The following is a 15,212-nucleotide window of genomic DNA, read 5'->3' as shown; positions in this document are numbered from 1 at the left end:
TTGCATATCATTTACAATAGCACCATTGAACAGAACTTTCTGTGATGATGGAAACATTCGATAACCGTGCTGCCCAATACTGTAGCCACTATCTACATGTCTATTGAGCACTTGAACTATGGCTCCTGTGATTTACTGAGGAACTGATGTTTTTTATTTAATTTAAATTAATTTAAATTTTAATTTTAATATCCAGATGTGGACATTCGCTAATGTATTGAATAAGAAAGACTAAAGAAGTTATTGTGGGGTATTTATAGATATAATTTTTTTCTTCGTACTAGGGCAAATTTTTATTTAGACAACAATAAACTTTACTTATTCATTCATCCTTCCTTTTCATAGCTTCTAGTACCTTTTCCAGTTTATTGCTCTTCTTGTTGGTTTACCTTCTTCAAGATTGTTTTCAAAGAGCTTGTTGTGGGAGAAATTCTCAGATTTGGTACACTTGAGAATGTACCCCTTGAGAATTTGTCTCCCCTCCATTCATTTTTTCTCTTATTTTCAGACTGTTTTCTACAGTCTGGACGTAGGTATTTTCTCCTCCACGGCCCTTTTTTTTCCCTTCTCTGACTCCCGATGCTGTCTTTACAATTCAATCACCTGAGCATTTTCAGCTGTGTTCACTTGACCATCAAACCCATCAAATTAGGTCTTTGCTTTGACTATTACGTTTTCATCCCTGGTATCTCCAGTTAGTTCTTCTTTTAAATTGTTTATTCCTGACTCATGTTTTCATTATCCTTCTATATATCTTTGAGGATATTTCTTGTGATTATTAAAAATTATTTCCTCTCATCTCTGTTATTTCTGCTTCCTCCAGTTAAGGTTGTTTTCTTTCTTATTGGTGTTTGCAGTTCACAGAGATACTTTTTCATCAGATACTATTTGATAAGCATTGGGCTAATTATTTTAATGCACACAAAAATCTTACAAGATAAATATTCAAAGTATTTCTGTCCTGCCTATTAGGAAATTCTGCAACGAGAGTAAGTAGCTTGCCCAAATTCATGCAGCTAAATAAGTTGTGGAATTTGGATTAGAACGCAAGCGTTCTGACTCTGCGAACGCTCTCAAATGCTATTCTATTAACCACTGTAACACATTTCGAGGGATTAAGCAGATGTATTCCTCTCAATGGCCATGTACAGGTAAATATAATATTAATGGGAATAGTAAAGAGTGACTAATGAAGGCTTATACCTAATTACTGAATTATTTGGAATAGTTTCCAGAGAAACTGGAGTTTGAGTTGTTATTTTTCATGAATACAGGGTATGGGATGACCACGTGGTAGAAGAAATCATGTTCATAAATATAGTTAATAATACTTGATTTCTTCCAATACACCTAAGCATGTTACATATACCCTCTGAAGTAGGTGCTGTTATATCCACCTCTTTTATAAGGAAATTAAGCCCCAGAGAGGTTAAAGAAATTAGTAGTAAGTCACATAGTAAGTGTTATGGCTGAGATTTGAACTGGAGTCTGGTTCCCAAGCGCACACTCCGGACTGTGTTTGCCTTATCCAGTTATACAGAGCTCAGAAGATGCAATATAAGCTGGGGAGGCACCAAGAAATCAAGGAATGAAATAGAGGAGGCGATTTAGGAACAGAGGCTAGAGATGGCATAGTCTGTTTGATCTTGGCCCTCCCCGTCTTTGGCCCATGCTCTTCTCTCCTCTAGTCTTCCATATGGTTTTCTCTCACCCCAGTAAAAATCTGCTCTCAAAATGGGATCTGAAACATCCATTCACACTGAAGCGTGGGGCCTGGTGAGTTAGTTCTTTCTACTGGGCCTAATGGTAAGAGACCATAGTAGAAGAAGATTATAGATTTGAGGATATTTCAGGCATATGGATGTGCTTGATAATCAAGAAACTGAAAATCATAGGTTACAAATGGTGCATTTAAAGAGATGCGTAAAGGAAATGTGGCAGCAACTCAGTGACAAGATATTGCAATAGCAAGGGGTGACGTATTATAGATACGAACAACTAAATAACCTGAAAACATTTTCTGTTCTGGCTTCGGTTAAAATGCCCATTTATTCACTATGATTGCCGGTGTCAGGATTCAACTCTAAGTGAAAGAAGTTTAAGTGAAACTAAGAAATGCGTTTAATAGTTGCTGAATCAGCTGGTGAAGTTAAAGTGGTTGTAAAGTCTCCCTCAATAACAGCATAAAGAAGAGATCTTAGGCATGTGATCATAGACATGATTATGACACTTGAGACAGAGATCCAATTGTCAAAATTCCTTGTGCGCCAGTAAGACACATGGTTAACTTTTACTTATTTTCAATGAGAACATCTGTAATAAATTATTAAAACGTCAAAATTAATAAAACTTGTTTTGTGAGTATTTTTAATACATGCTTCTTTTTTATTACGGTAAAATGTACATGATATAAAATTTACCATTTTAACTGTTTTTAAATGTACCTGCCAGTGGCATTAAATACATTCCCATTATTGTTCAACCATCATGATTATCCCACTCTAGAACTTTTTCATTGTCCCAAACTGGAACTCTGTACCCTTTAAACAATACTCCCTATTCCTCTCCCCACCAGCCGCTGGGAACCTCTGCTCCACTCTACTCCACTTTCTATCTCTGTGAACCTACTACTTTAGATACCTCATATGTGTCCTATTGTATCTGTTTTTTTTCACTTAGCATTTTTTCATTATTAAGGATTAAGGTTCATCCATGTTGTAGCATGTGTCAGAATTTTCTTCCTCTTTAAGGCTGAATAGTATTCCATTGTGTGTATATACTGCATTTGTTTATTGACGGACATTTGGATTTTTTCTACCTTTTGGCTATCGTTAATAATGCTACTATGAACATTGGTGTACATGCCTTCATTTTTTTAGGCATATGATTTGGGTATCTAAAAAATATATATTTTAGGCATTAATGCAAATTGGCAAGCCATGAGAAATCTAATGCTTGGTGTTACTGACGTGTCATTCCTGGTGAAATTTTTGAAGTATTTTGTGAATATTTGTAGTTAAAATGATGATATAATGTATCATCCAAATGAGGACACTTTTGACAATAAAAAGTAGTATGATTAATATTTACCCAGAGAAAATAGGCATAAATCAGGACCGTCTCAAGTAAACCAGACCATGTGGACCCTTTATCCTTTAAAGGGTATTGAATGAAAACAATCTGTAGTTTATCGTAACTGAAAACTGTGAAATGGAAATATTTTACTTAATCTCATTGGAAAGTGGGGTCTGTTTCTCAATTTAGGAAGTATATTAGTAAATTTAAACCATTAGGATCTTTTCTTTAGTTGTGGTAGCATTGATTTATAACATTATGTAAATTTCAGGTTTATGTCATATTTCAGTTCCTGTGTAGATTACATCATGTTCACCCTACAAAGACTAATTATAGTCCATCACCACGCACTTGTGCCTAATCACCCCTTTTGCTCTCCTCCCTCTCCCCTTCTTCCCTGGGAACCACCAATACAATCTCTTTCTCTATGTGATTGTTGGTGGCGGTTTTTATCTTCTACTATGAGTAAGATCATATGGTATTTGACTTTCTGCCTCTGACGTATTTCACTTAACATAATACCCTGAAGGTCCATCCATGTTGTCACAAATGACCAGATTTCATCATTTCTTATGACTGACCAGTATGCCTTTGTGTATATATACCACATCTTCTTTATCCATTCATTCCTTGATGGACACCTAGATTGCTTCCAAGTCTTGGCTATTGTGAATAATACTGTGATGAACATAGGGATGCATGTATCCTTACTCATTCATGTTTTCATGTTCTTTGGATAAAAACCCAGCAGTGGAATAGCTGGATCATATGGTAGTTCTATTCTTAATTTTTTGAGGAATCTACATACTGTTTTCCATAGTGGCTGCACCAGTTTGTACTCCCACCAGTAGTGTATGAGAGTTCCTTCTCTTCCCATCCTCTCAAATACTTTTTGTTTCCTGTCTGTTAATTATAGCCTTTCTGATAGGCATGAGGTGATATCTCATTGTAGTTTTGATTTGCATTTCCCCGATACTTGATGATGTTGAACATCCTTTCATGTGCCTGTTGGCCATCTGTATATCATCTTTAGAGAAATGTCTGTTCAGATCTTTTGTCCATTTTTCAATTGGGTTGTTAGTATTTTTGTTGTTGAGAGTATGAGTTCTTTATATATTTTAGATCTTAACCCCTTATCAGATATATAATTTCCAAATATCTTCTCCCAATTGTTAGGTTGTCTTTTCGTTTTGTTGATGGTTTCCTTTGCTGTGCAGAAGATTTTTAGTTTAATATAGTCCCATTTGTTTATTTTTTCTATTGTTTCCCTTGCCCAGTCAGACATGATACTTGAAAATATGCTGCGGATATTACAGATGTCGAAGAGCATACTGCCTATGTTTTCTTCTAGAAGTTTCATGGTTTTAGGTCTTACATTCACGTCTTTAATCCATTTTGAGTTAGTTTTTGTGTATGGTATAAGAAAATGATCTACTTTCATTCTTTTACATGTGTCTGTCCAGTCCTCCCAACACCATTTATTGAAGAGACTTTCCTTTTTCCATTGTATGTTCTTTGCTCCTTTGTCGAAAATTAGGTGTCTGTAGATGTGTGGGTTTATTTCTGGGCTCTCAATTCAGTACCATTGATCTTTGTGTCTGTTTTTGTGCCAGTACCATGCTGTTTTGGTTAATATAGCTTTGTAGTCTATTTTGAAATCAGAGAGTATGATAACTCCTGCTTTGTTCTTTTTTCTCAGGGTTCCTTTAACTATTTGGAGTCTTTTGTTGTTCCATATAAATTTTAGGATTCTTTGTTCTATTTCTGTGAAAAATGTTGTTGGAACTTTGATAGGGATTGCATTGAATCTGTAAATTGCCTTAGGAAGTATGGATATTTTAACCATGGTAATTCTTCTAGTCCATGAGCATGGAATATCTTTCCATTTCTTTGTGTCTTCTTCAATTTCTTTAAATGACGTTTTATAGTTTTCAGTGTACAAATCTTTCACCTCTTTGGTTAAGTTTATTACTAGATATTTTATTCTTTTTGTTGGAGTTGTAAACAGGGTTGTATTCTTAATTTCTCTTTCCGCTACTTTGCTGTTAGTGTAGAGAAACACAACTGATTTTTTGTATGTTGATTTTGTATCCTGCAACATTTATTATTTTTAAAAGTTTTTTAGTGGATTCTTTAGGGCTTTCTATATAAAAAACTATGTCATCTGCTAAACCATTAGGATTCTATGTAGTGAAATGTATTCAAGTCCATCTATTTCTCCTGAGTTAACCACTTAACATAGTCCTTTGATGTTATTTGAGGACATGGTGATTATTAATAGAGTTGACACCAAACAGATTTGTCTAGATGGGCCTATTATTGTCCATTGCTAACACTTTTGTCAGTAGTCAACCCAATACTCCATGAAATAATTGATCACAATAAAAAGGAATTCTGTACTTTTGGTTCTTCTCATTCTCTGACATGAAAACAACCAACCAATGCGTATAGTAAAGGTATACTAATCACTTCTAAAATTAATGAATTATGTCTGGCTCTCATAGCTCTCACCAGTCATCAGAAACAGAAATTCAGACATTCCTGTGACCCATCGATTCTTCTAGCTATTTTTGCCCCTTTTTGGATATCTAAAATACAGGGGTGCAACAACTATATGTGATAAATTTTCCAAAGTCAAATGGAAATATAAAAATCAAGTCCAACCATTTTAATTTCGTGGTGGATGGTGAAGATAGATGGGAAAGTGTCTCATAGGGGTGGAATATTATTTGAAATGTAAAGTCTTTATTTGTACTCTGGATTATGACTTGTTTGTTTGTTGAGGGCACAGAGAATATTAGGTGTCATTATTCCTAAGTAACAGAAATAATCTTGATAAGTTAACATAAGGGAGAAAGTCAGCCTGGATTTCTAAAAATTCTAAATTTCAGAATCTAATCAAGACATGAAATTCTATAAATTGTATTCTATATAGAAACCATTATTGGGTAAAGAGAGGAGAAAGTTGTGAATTACTTCTTTGAAACTATTAGTAATTGGGTATAATTTATAATTAACAAGTTGTTATTATATATAATAGTTTACTGTCTTCGAGATATGCCACATTTTTGTCTAAGATGAGTTTTTTCATAAAACTATTCCTTCAGAAAAGCAAGGGACCCCATATAGTTGAGTTTTGCTGTCTCTCATATTACAAGATGAATTGCTACTAACATTATTTTTAACACACTAGTGTAAGCAGCTTTCCTACTATTAATCAAGTAAACATTTGTGTATTATGGTCACTTTATATTGGGACATACACAATATTTTTAACTTTCTTAGAAAATTTTACTTTATAGGTAGTTCAAGCCGTTGTTTGACCTCCTCCCCCAAATTATCCCTTTTTAAATAAATTGTCCCGTGAATTCAGGAGGCTCTACTGATAAAGGAAGAAAATGTGCATACGTAAATGCTTTCCTCACTTTTTTCTTCACTTAAAACTTTCTAGGAAATTAGGTAGTGAACTCACTCTGAGTATCTTTGTCTCTCTCTCTCTTTAGATACAGATATGTTACGTATATTACATATAACATGTTTATAATGTATATATCAAACCATTTCTCAATATCTAAATCATACTTGAAGGGGAAAAAACAACATTTGTATATATATATTGATAAGAATTTGACTCCTGAAAAAGACAAGTGAAGGAAATAGAACAGTTTAAAAAATTCACTTGTAAATAAATGACTGAGGTCTACAAGGATCCAGCTACACATGCAGACACATAAAATGAGATTGTTTTTCCCAAAACTGGTGATGTCTTTCAAGTTCAACTTAATAAATATAATATTATTAAAGACTAACCAGCCCTAAAAGTATGATGTGTAAAATAAAACAAGTTGTCATCTAAAAGTAAAATTTCATGTAGCTTACTTTCCATGAGTTACCAGACACTATGTTGGAAAATCAAAACTAGAGGGAACCATATATTCATTGACTGCCTATGTTAGATTTTTGTGAAGATGCGTATAATTATTTCCACTTTCGAGATGAAGCATGGCTCAGAGAGGTCAAGTAACTTCCTCAAGGTTGGGATCTCCTAAGAGGAGGAGGCAGAAATTGATCATTGTCAGTTTGACCTCAGAATCCACAGTATTTACTCTACCTTGTACTGCCTGCTTCGAGGGATGGAAAAAGTTTAAAAACCGAACGACTTTTCTTTTAAAAGCTTTTGTCCAAGGTCTTGATGCAGGATGGTATACTGGAAACACACACACACATTATTATTATTGGAATCAGAAGAGCTGGTCTAATTTGAAGTTTGTCTGTTATCAGCAGGATAGATGACTTTACCTCTCTGAGCATTAGGACTTAGCAGTAGTAGTGCTTGTCCAGCCTCCATAGGTTAATCTCATATAAGTAAGCATCAGATAAGATAATGTCCAATTATAACATTTTCAAAATTATAAGCACTTTCAAAGGTAAGGAGTTAGTGGATCTTATTGCCAATAGAACTTATTACAACATTAACAAAAGAATGGTTGTTGGTTCTTCCTTGCTATGATCTATTTAATCATGGAATAAAATGTCTGCTAGGTCAGATCTGAACTTTCAATCGTACTGGATCATGATCATCTCATATATAGTGTTTACACCTCGTGGAAGATCATATTCAGATTTTTCACTTTATTAGAGATGCACAGTTCCTCATCCAAAATTCTTAGGGCCAGATGTATTTCAGAATTCAGAACTTTTCAGGTTTTAGAAATGCAATATGAAACATACCTGTAAATTCTGTAAAAACCCCAGTGGAGTCTGGGACAGAATTCTATAATCAAACTCTTTAGTATTTCTGTAGGGGAATAGATCAGAATTGTCACAAGGAGAATAAAGGCTATAAATAATTTCTTGCTTATGTCAGGTCAGATTGTGCTGCCAAATGATGGAGGACTAAAATTAGGAAAAACTCAGTTTTCAGAGATTTTGGATTTTAGGTATGTGGATAAAAGATTAAAGGCCTGTAATAATGTTTACTTTTAGAATTATAAAAGTAATGCCAAAACATTTAGAAGTTTTAGAAAATGCAGAAAAATGCTGAGAAGACAAGAAAAGCCACACACATTTGGGAGAATGTCTTCTATATCCTTTTATACAACTGAGATTGTATAGTACATACAATCTTATAGTTTGCTTTATTCTGTTAATATCATGGATATTCTCAAGAGTATTTTTGAACCAAACACATTAGAAAAACTGAAGAAAAAAGACAGCAGAACTAGAAGAGGCAGCTCTGCACATCATGACAGAAAATATAGAAGGCAATTGTAAGAATCTCAGTTTTTTGTAAAGAACCATTGAACTTGAGTCTAGATCAATTTTTAAGGTTATAAAGGATATGATGTAGTATGGAATTTTAAAATGCACCGAAAATTCTCAAACTCCATTTTAATCAGTCTTTCCAGCTTTCTTTCTTCTTTGCTGCTATTGCCCATGGGAACTCAGTTTCTTGTTCTAGCTTACGTTGTCTTATCCAGTGTCCGTTGAGGGAGCAGGTGTTATCTTAGGATTTCCAAGCTATGTTGCTTGTCTGTCTTCCTTTATACGGTTTATACTTGCTAACTTCAATGGTTTGCCACATGAAGATGTGTGTAATGCGATCTTTGAAAGAAACTGAATATTTAAAGCTCACCAGAAATCTCAAAATGCTTTTCTTATCTGGGGTTAGACAGCTTCATTTAAGTGAAAAACAACTGGCCTTTAGAAGCAGTACTTAAAAAGTTATGGGATCCACTATTCTGCATACTTTGCCAGCAGTACAAACCTAAGTTTAGAAGCTAGGCTTACTCTGTCTATAGTTTCTTAAATCTGTGTCTGACTTCTGGACCATCAACCTGCTGTATTCCACTTTATATCTGTGTTTGACTGGAAGCATTAACAAATGGAGAAAACATAAAATATTTAGAACACGTGAAGCACTCAGGACTGTCAAAATGATCTATTTCACATGCATGGCCCTATGCTGGGGCTTTTAGGACAGATTTGTCCATTTATGTCAAATATGGCTACCGTTGCTGCTCTTTATTTCATTGCATTCTATCATAAAACTAACAATAAGCTTTGAAAAGCACTTGACATTCCATGTCTTTTTTCTTTCTTTTCCAGCTTTTGGGTCATGTATACATGATTGAAAGAGGTAGGATATGTCTTCAGAATGAGTGGGTTTTAAGTATTAAAATATGGTATGTTTATGGTATGGTATGTATGAAATGTATGTTTATGGTTTAGAAAGAGAACAACCCCTGAGTGTTGCCCACTTCCTCACTTTACTTCTTGATAAATTTATGCCTTATTGAGTTGTCAGGAAAACTTGTCTTTATTTAAACCACGTTAAAACATCACGTAGCATAGACCACAAGGAAAGCTGCCACATGTGGTCCTTCCTCACTGGGTTTTCTATCTGTCAATAGCAGATATAAATGACTTTTTTTTTTTTAATTGCAGTAGCATTGGGTAATAAGAGTATATAGCTTTCAGATGTACATTGTAATATATTTCGAATTCTGTGTAGATTACATCATGTTCACCACCCCAAAACTAATTTTAGTCCATCCCCTCACATGTGAGCCTAATCACCCCTTTTGCCCTCCCCTCCTTCCCCTATGGTAACCACCAATCCAACCTCCATTGCTATGTGTTTTTTCTCATTGTTTTTATCTTCTACGTATGAGTGAGATCATACGGTATTTAACTTTCTCCGTCTGACTTATTTCACTCAGCATAATACCCTCAAGGACCATCCATGTTGTCACAAATGGCCAGATTTCATCATTTCTTATGGCTAAGTAGTATTCCATTGTGTGTATATACCACATCTTTTTTATCCATTTGTCCCTTAATGGGCACCTCAGTTGCTTCCAAGTCTTGGCTATTGTGTATAATGATATACAGATGGCCAACAGGCATATGAAAAGATGCTCAACATCATTAGCTATCAGGGAAATGCAAATCAAAACTACAATGAGGTGTCACCTCACTCCTGTCAGAATGGCTGTAATTAACAAGACAGGAAGCAACAAGTGTCGGAGAGGATGTGGCGAGAAGGGAACCCTTGTACACTGCTGGTAGGAGTGCAAACTGGTGCAGTCACTATGGAAAGCAGTATGGAGTATCCTCAGAAAATTAGGAATAGATCTACCATATGATCCAGCTATTCCACTGCTGGGTATTTATCCAAAGAACTTGAAAACACAAAGGCATAAAGATACATGCACCCCTATGTTCATTGCAGTAAATGGCTTTGACTGAAGTGAATCCTAGGGAGAAGATAAATGTGCATTCACAAAACCTAAGACCAGGGCCTCAAGAAGAAGCAAAATAATATACTTTTGATTTCAGTATTCTTTATATTCGGGTTACTATGTTTTAATGCTTATTTTTTTGTTCCCTGTACCTTTGCTGGGGAGGATAATTGTAGTGTGCTTTTGGTGACTGCTTTGTTGTTTTCAGTCTTTATTTCAGTCATTTCCTGCCCTCTACCTTGCCATCCTTTGTTAATTCATGAAGAATGTTGTAACTTTACAAATCAAAAACCAGGGCTAAAACTTACTCTAATGTATCAAATTTTACTTTAAAAACTCATCTAAATCTGTAAAGTCACTGTCTCCATAAATCAGATGACCAAGGTATAAGTTCTTATTGCAGTCTTTAGCTTGACCAAAGATCTTTTTACTGCTCTTATGATTGAGTGAGCTAATGAGGGATCTAGCTTGCCTTCACTATTTGCTAGAACCTTATTTAAAGACTGGCAAGAACCCAAGAAAAAAGAAATTCATCTAGATTTATTAAAATCATCTGAATGAGGGCCAGTCCCAGTGGCCTAGTGGTTAAATTCAGCACACTCCGCTTCGACAGCCAGAGTTTGGTTCCTGAGTGCAGACCTACACTGCTCTGTTTAGTGGCCATACTGTGCTGGTGGACCACATACTGAAAAATAGAGGAAGATTGGCATGGATGTTAGCTCAGAGCGAATCTTCCTCAGGAAAAAAAATCATCTGAATGGCATTTGAGGGGTATGATGTTTGAATTAACCTGGATCTTAATCTCCAACATTCAAAGCAGGTGGCTACTTATTTTTCATATGGTCTTAACATCTACATTATTTCAAAAGCACTCATTAATGAGAACTGAGGATGATATTTGGTGTCAGGGTACAGGCAAGGTAGGAAGGGCCAAAAGTATGGCTTCTCCAGATTCATAAAGATTAGAGGGCCAAGTGCTGGAATCCTGCCTCCAGTGACACCTCAAACCTGTTAAATCTTCTACAACAGGCCAATAGTGGCTGTAGGCGTGCTTCTCCAAAGCAAATGACACTTAATCAATACAGTGATAATAATTATTATCTATATAGGGGCTTGCTATATGTCAGGCACTGCATTAAGCACTTTCAATAATGACTCGTTTCACCCTTAAAACAACCAAAGGGGGAAATGGTGTTATTATCCACACTTTACAGGTGAAAAACTGAGGCTCAGAAAGGTTGAGTAGCCTGTCCAAGTCCCATAGTAGGTTGACTGCAGAGCCAGGAGATGGAGCCCAGGCAGTGTGGCTCCAAAGTCTTGGCTACTAATCTCTGCCACGCTGTCTTCTCGTCTATCTATGACATATTCCTAGATTAGAAACTAGAACCGCTAATCCCTGCAGAAGAAATTTTGATCCACTTCCTAAATAATTAAAGCTATTTGGAAGAATGTTTTATATTACTTTGGCATGATAAACTTTGAAAGCTCATCACTACAATTTTGTATAGGAATGAGGTAGAGCTGATTAATTCACTTTGTAGGTAAGGAAATACGTTCAGTGAACAGTGAGACATATAGTGATTTTTTTTCCCCTAAGGTCATATAGATGGTATTTATGTAATGTAGAGTGGCTAAGTTATGTTTTAACATCAATTTTGAAAATATTAACTAGAACTATGACTATCTTTTCCTTTAAATTAGTTTTGACTACATTTGTTTGGAGAAGAGGCAGCTGTCATTCATGACTATGGTTATAGTAATTTTCAAGCAGCATATACTTACCATAAAATAAATTAACTAAAAATCAAGAGCTCACCAGTGAATCACCTTTTCTTCTCCCTTGAAAACAGTCCTAGGTGCTGAAAAGTCTGTTTAGCTTAAAAGTCCAGTGGCCATTCTAACATGGATATCAAAGAAAGCAAGTGATGAGCTTCAAAGGATTGCCCAAATCAATGTGTAACTATTTACATGATTATTCAAAGCATGCATAATGTATGGATATAGATTTATAGATTAGATAGATAACTTACATAGAAATTAGGCAGGAATTCTCAGAAGTATGTGCTTTCTTAAGAAATTTATAGAAGACAAGCAAACCAAAATTTGCAACACATTTTCTAAATAATATCTATATTGATACTGAGGAAAATAAATATTTCTAAATAGTATTTGAAAAAGACATAGAGTTCAGTGTATTTCTCTCACCAATCTCATCCTGAGCACATTATACACTCTTTCTCTCTCTCTCTCTCTCTCTCTCTCTGTCTCATATACACTTCCAGAACCAGAATGACATTTGCAATTCCCTCTTTCTCCAAAGTGGTAGGTATTCCAACTGACCTCTGGCCAGCTAGTTCACTACCTATGTCTGATAATTTACAAAGAAAGGTAAAATCACATGAGGCTAGGCAAGAAGTTAAGCAGAAGTTACTGAATTTGCAAAACAAAAATTGAGTTCAAACAAATGTCAAAGTGATGCATGATAAAACCCCAACATCCATGTCATCTGCCGTTTGTCTGCATTGATTATTACTCTCAGAACATTTCAAGCAGCAGTTAACGTAGCTAGCTGGACAACAGCTCATCCAGAAAGTGCAAAGTGGTAATAAGCGCCATGTGAGCAATCTGTTTCTAGACTCAGCTATTTGGTGGAAATTTGATGAGAAGATCTCTTCTAAAATCTGCCATAAAAGCATTTTGTAGAATGACAAGAACTGAATGTTTCAAACAGTGGGAATAGATTACTTAACATCATTCACAGTCAAGTATTCTTGAGACCTTTAAAAATTTGTAATTTTTATATTTTGGTTAGTCTCCTAATTACCAAAGGGTTTCTTTTCCATACCTTGTGGAGCTGGTGATAGGAGCTTAATCTAAACTTAAACCATATTCAGATTAATAGGACATTAAAGCTTGAAGAAACTTAGAGAGCTTCAGAAATGACCTCTCATTTGCTATTCAAAATGTAAAGGTCAGAAAAGTTAAAGGGGCACAAAGATGACAAAGCTGCTTAGTAGAACACTACCTATTATGCACACTACTTCTTGCCTACTTTATTCATTTTCCAGAATGCCTCAATTAGTAGTTAAGAATGTTTGAACACCACAACATGGTCCGTTCAGTAGAATAATGGAACTTATTCACCATGCTCAGGAAAATACAGCAAAAACACACAAAAGATGACATCTGTCTAGCAGGATGAAGTTGGAGGAAATTCTGGGAGATGTCTCTAGGGAATATGATTATACATTCAGTAATCTTTATATTCCTTTAAAATTGCTATCTTGTTAGCAGCAAATAATTTAATTTGAGGTTTTCATTTTGGCTGTTCTTTATTATTTTTAACATATGGAGAGTCTTAAGAAAGGGAAGTGCAGGGGCCGGCGCCATGGCACAGCAGTTAAGTTTGCACATTCCCCTTTGGTGGCCTGGGGTTCACCGGTTCAGATCCCGGGTATGGACCTACCCACTGCTTGGCAAGCCATGCTGTGGTAGGCATCCCACATATAAATTAGAGGAAGATGGGCATGGATGTTAGCTCAGAGCCAGTCTTCCTCAGCAAAAAGAGGAGAATAATCTTCGTCAAAAAAAAAAAAAAAAAAGAGTGCAGCAGGCCTTTCTCTAACTACATGGGGACCCTTTTCCTGATATGCACACTGGTCATCTGAATTAGCCACTAACTAATTGAACTAGGGGGCTTCCTTTGGAATTTTCCCTCAGGACATTTTGCACTCTCACCTGGGGCAGCAGGTATAGTTACAGGCATGAGCTATGTACCAAACTGATCTGCATACCAAATTTCTGGTTTACCTCAGCCTTCGCATGAGTATTTTCCACTCTGCGATGTGACTTCTGAGTTATCACAATCTTGGTCAAATTCAAAGAGTCATGGGTTGGATCAAGGAAATCAATCACCCTAATGTACCTCGCCTTCATTAAAACAATTCCTAGAGTTTTACGTAGGGATCTAGGTTATTCTTTTTAAGAATTGAAGAGTGCTCATCACCTTCCCCTTGGTGCTCATTATATTTTTAATTATCTTGCTTAAGGCCTTTGCCTTTCTTAGTAGACTTAAAGCTCCGTGAGTGCAGGTGCTGTGTCATTCTATCCATCAGCACGTCCCCAGTGCCTGGCGTGTAGCGGGTGCTCAGTTAATATGCATTAAATGAATAAAGATGGGAACTAAAATGATAAAAGTTGGAGAAATCATGCACATGGGAAGTGGCTGAATTGAGACTGTTTATGGAAACAGGACTACATTAGGGAGAGATATGAAAGTCATCTTCAAATATTTGGAAGGTCCTTGGATGGAACAGGTATTGTTTATTTTGCATACCTCCAGGGGGCGATAGGGAGATCTGGTGCTGAGTTAAAGCTACCGATAATTGTTTTGGTTGAGGAGGACTTATTAAATTAGAATGTTTCCACCTGAGCAGAGGGGGACTCTTCTCTGTCTTGACAGAACTCTGTCAAGTTCTCTGCCACTAGTAGTGTTCAGAACAAGATAATCCACTTTCAGTGATGGGTGATAAAGCAGATTCTTTCCATCTGTTCCAGGGTGGGCATGTGGACTTTGACATCCTCTCCAACTCTGACTGTGTGACTTTTTTGGGATGGTTGGTCTGACCCTTTTTTTTAATTTCAGCTTTATTGAGGTATTGGGTTGTGTCTTTAATGTAATTGAGTGCACAATGATTTCCACTTGTGGTTTGTAACTCTTTTCAAGACACTTCCTAACTTCATTTGAAAATCTATTTTCTCATTTTTGTAAGTGTGCGTTCTTTTTTCTAGGTAGATAATGATTGATAAAAAATATTGAGTAAAGCATGATTTAAGCACAGTTTACCATCGATTTAAATTTACATCAATGGTTCTTAGTATATTAAATTAGGC

At 35.8% G+C, this 15,212-nt stretch overlaps 1 protein-coding gene across 3 annotated transcripts in view; it reads left to right on the top strand.

The window, feature by feature from the left end:
- NKAIN3 (sodium/potassium transporting ATPase interacting 3) overlaps positions 1-15,212 on the top strand; it is a 611,399-nt gene that overhangs the window by 194,746 nt on the left and 401,441 nt on the right. The gene's annotated exons all lie outside the window — the stretch shown is intronic.

The sequence above is a fragment of the Equus przewalskii genome, chromosome 8, assembly GCF_037783145.1.
Source record: "Equus przewalskii isolate Varuska chromosome 8, EquPr2, whole genome shotgun sequence".
Lineage (NCBI taxonomy): Eukaryota > Metazoa > Chordata > Mammalia > Perissodactyla > Equidae > Equus > Equus przewalskii.
The sequence above is the reverse complement of the archived record's forward strand: the minus strand, read 5'-3'. Positions and strand labels throughout refer to the sequence as shown.